The sequence below is a fragment of the Trachymyrmex septentrionalis genome, unplaced genomic scaffold, assembly GCF_001594115.1.
Source record: "Trachymyrmex septentrionalis isolate Tsep2-gDNA-1 unplaced genomic scaffold, Tsep1.0 scaffold74, whole genome shotgun sequence".
In the NCBI taxonomy this organism is placed as follows: domain Eukaryota; kingdom Metazoa; phylum Arthropoda; class Insecta; order Hymenoptera; family Formicidae; genus Trachymyrmex; species Trachymyrmex septentrionalis.
This window is the reverse complement of record NW_017305927.1, coordinates 342,525-347,265: the sequence shown is the minus strand read 5'-3', so window position 1 is coordinate 347,265 and position 4,741 is coordinate 342,525.

Sequence of the window (4,741 nt, the reverse complement as noted above, 5' to 3'; positions counted from 1 at the left end):
TATATATATATATATATATATATATATATATATATCACACTTTCTCTAAACATTTCTCTTTTTCTCTTTCCGCCAAGATAACATTCGTTAATCCTTTTAATCCGCGTGGATTCTCATCCGGGACGAAGATACATCTCGCGCGCACGTTATGGCTAAGATTTTTTTCTCTTTTCCGCTCGGTTCGTTCATCATCCAAATTGAGTAATAAACTCCGGTCTGTCGGAGCTTGCTCTTTAAAGCACTTTAAAAGTTAATCTTGCGGGCGCAATGAAAGGTGCCCTAAGGATGCACGGAGGATGTCAATTCTCCTCGGCCTATGCCGAGTTACTCCGAGTTTTTCTTGTCAGCTTTTCATTCTTGCTTTCGCAGAACGACAAATATCTTCGCGCCAACAGAGTTTCCACGTAGCAGGAAAACTACGACCGAATATTTCAACTCTCCTTGTTGACGAACGAGGTACACAAGATACGACATTTTCGCAGAACTATACGACGTCATCATGTTATCGCTCTAAATAAAGACAACAGTTTTGCTGCGAGGAGCATTAATCGTGGCTGTAAGGTGTCGTGTAATTTACAGTATAAGGCGTATCGGAAAATTGATTTTTATAACGTGTTAAGATTTTTTCCTCTAACCCGGAATACAGTGTTGTACCATATGATGTTGAAGCAACCACGGAGACGGCGCTGCGCATGATGCGCATGAAGCTTCCGCTTTGACACGCGTCACGGTTCAAAGCTTAGCATATTGTATTATAACTACCTGTCGACTCTGACATGTAATTATCGAGATATTCCAAGGACTAACAGTCTTTCAGGCCAGCTGACTATCGATCGACGAGTATACAGTCTTCATAGATCGAGAATGTTGTAACAATTTGTTAAATTTGAGCAAAGTAGTGGAAACAAGTTAACATTAGAAGTAACAATCATTATTTATAGTTTCTATTGTTTAATATTATATTTTGCAAAAGACAGATTCTAAAATTTTTCGATACTTAAACAATTATGTTCTCTATACTGATGAAATATTTGATTTCTACTTTTTTATTTATATAATAATTTATTCGCTTGATCCTTTTAGTGAGCAAAGAACATTGATACTTCTAATGTTAAAATAGTTCAAAGAATCAATCTCTCTATCGTTTTAAATATAAGATGTTTGTCTATTCAATTTTTGTCTAACATTCAACAATTTTCTGAAAAGAGCACATCGCTTTTCCTCGTTCGTATTCACATCGACGTCTCGATCTAACGAATGTTGATAAAATTGCACGTCGGTTCCAAACATCGCCTCAGGTTAATAAGTGGAGCACGCAGAAACCACAAATCTAAATCTTACAGTTGATTTGTGACGCAAACAAGAGTAATCCAGAAACGTGTCCGCATTTTGAAGAAACATTCGAAGAACAGAAAGATGAGAACGCGATGAATTCTTGCTTGTCTGATCACAATCAGAACCAGAATTCTCCATTTCCCCCGTATCTGAATCGGTTAAAATTCAGTCGTGACGTCTGTTAGGCGAGCCGCGCGACGATCTTGTGAAGACGAGTTGAAACAGTCTCGCGAAATCGCAGGCGAGAGAACCGAGGACGGGGGTGAATAGGTGTAATTCCTAATGGATGGAGCGTTAGGCGACGCTTCGCGCCGCGACGATGAATGTTAATATCTCAGCTCGGGGAAGGCAACGGAGTGGCAAAGTTTTCAATTAACGTGAACGAACCAGGGATTAGCAGGATAGAGCGGCGTTAGGGACAGCGACAGACAGAGATATAGCCATCCTTTTGGGATTACAAGCCTCGAATCGACGAGCACCTGGTATATTATCCGACGATAATACTTTCGGGTCTGCACTCAAAATCCAGATGGTCCGGATGTCTTTCGAGTGCGACGGGAAATTGGACCGCGTGTCACTATTGTTTCTCGCGTCCTCTTCCTCCCTCACATCGTTTGTTCTCATCATTTTGCGAATAGCATTCCGTATATTTTACTCGCGGGCAGCGCGCTGGTTGAATAAATGTTGACGAATTTATCAATGCACATTTAATAAATATTGGGAACCAAATACGGTCGCAAATGTAATTACACTCTAAAAAATATGAATGTGAATTTAACGTCATGAGTGTTGAATATATAACAATTCTAATTGTTTTGATATTGATGATTCTGAAAACAATTTGTCCGAAGTCACATTCAAGTTGAAAATTACTATATTCTAAAAAATATGAATTTAATATCATGCGATGTTTATATAATTCTACCGTGTTAATATAAACACTAACATGATTGAAGAGGATCCTAAACCAATAGAAATCATCGACACAATTCCTCACAGACACATATTAATGTGTATACTTTAACCCTGGAATAAGATTTTCGAATCTGTAAAAGAGAAAAAAAGTAATTGTTATACAAAAATTATAATTAGTCGGTAATACAGACGATTTTAGAATCCGATTTTAAATCCACACTATATTGAAGCTTATATCAATCACGATGAGAATTATATAACATATTAAAGCCACATCCATATTTTGTAGAGTATACTTAATTTTCAACTTGAACTTTGAACAGACTGAGGTAAGTCGGTTTTGGAATAAGATAGAAATATCTGACACTCCGCGCTGGATAGGAATGCGATAGTTGCAGTTCTTGTGTCTCAATTCACGGTGGTATAAGTCATTATCACCAGTCGGTTGACGCATCTATTCCTAAAAGCAGATTCCACTATTCGAACATTAAATACGGTCCCGCGTGGTTCGACAATTTTGGAAACAATGCCGAGACCGCGGACAGCGACGTGGACGCGGTGCGCGAGCTACGTTCCAGAATACGTTGGAATCCGAGAGTCCAATGGTGAGTTACCTTCGAGTGGCCGAGTATTACCAAGAACCTTGCAGAGGGACATACCACCGGCGGCAACAGTGGCGCTCAGCAACTGTGTTCGGGCAGTGCCGGATAGCGCGCCCAGACATTTTCTCAACAATTTTCGAAACTTGAGCCGAGTTATCCTTGGTATCTGATATTACCGAAATGCCGGAAAACGAATTTAGTGGAGGAGGGGGAAAAAATTCCGCGAATTTTCACAATAATATTCGTGAACAATACGCCCGGGGGGGAGTTGAACGGTCAATTTCGTATAAACGTAGTAAGGTAATAAACTTCAGAATTAAACTTTGAAACTTCCCGCTAGGTATATATAATGTACGTTTCAAAATTTGCCTGGGCGCTAATTGGTGTTGATCTCGGGATATAATTACGAGAGCTATGCGGGACGTCGCGAATCGTTGAACTAAGTATCTTACGTTTCTCGAACAGTTGCGAGTAGATAAATTCTGGAATGATTCAGGATTCATAAAAGTTGAACGGAAATTCGATAATAACGCGTTCTGAAATATTTGTTAATTGTAAAAAAAGACAATCGCCTCGACTTATGTATATCTTTATTTAATTAATCGTCAAACGCGAGCTGCAGAAATCACGAGCTGTCACGCGTTCAAAGAGGATGCCGCGTAATTTGCGATGTCTGAGGCGTAGTATCCACAAACGTCAGAGAAATTCCATCCGCGGATATTTCGGAGATTAATGCACTAGCAACCGGCGAGGACTCTTGAAAGATGAAACGTCGGGTATTGTCGGCTGCTTCAGAACTCCGTCAAGAGTTCCTGGCGTGCATGTAGCAATCGGATTGGATTACGCGTCCGGACGCGTTCCGGATATACGTCCGGGAATGGTACGAGGATACTGTGACGGAGTTTGAAGGACTTCGACGGCGATGGATGATATTTAGTACGGAGCTACACGGCTAGTTCGCATCCACGAGATCTCGGTACGCGGAATGCATGGCAAACGTTGTTACGTCAGAGCCGATCCTCAGGAGGTTATCGCGCCCGACATTTAGAATCCTAATTAGAACGGCGGTGTGTTTGTGGAAAGTTCATCGACCAGATAGTAGAAACATCTAATTATGTTCTGGATGAGCGTGTTACCACAATGTTTATTATAAATTTTACTCAGAGAGTTTTAGCTCGTGAAACATTTTTTTCTCTTTGCTTTCTCAATAAACGTTTTGTTTTCGTATATTTTCTGTTTGAAATCATTCACTTTTTACACCGAAAGGTAATTAAGAGTTTTTTCTCATGTAAAACTTTGAAACTTTCCTCTTTATGCATATTCTTTAAGTTTTGTGTCTTAAAAATATATTTCTTTGAAAAATTGATGAAGTTTTCGACTCACTCAACTCGAACGAGATTCAAGCGAAGATTGTTTGTGATCAAGAAAGCTAAAATAAGAAAAGAATAAAAAAAAGTACCTCCCATGAGTTTGAAAAATATTTTTACCTAGAATAGTTGATAATTATGAAGACTTTCTAAAGTATTGTACGGTAAACCACGTCTTTTTCTCGAAACCATATTTTCTGGATTAATTGATCCTTGAACTCTTAAAAACTATCCAATCACACTCAAATTCTGCTAAAATATATGAAATACCTAATCATATCTTTCTTTTCCTAGTTATAATAAACTTTAATTCTTCCAAAAATACAGTGTACAATGAATTTTTATTACAATATGTAATCACAAAAGTTACAGGAGTAGAAATTTTGCTTTCTCAAAACATCATTTTATTATTTCTTAAATAGATATATGTATGAATACTAATTGAAAGAGAAAAAATCACCTTGACTTTTTTTCCCTTTTAATATACAATACATTATAACTATAATAATATATACATATTAT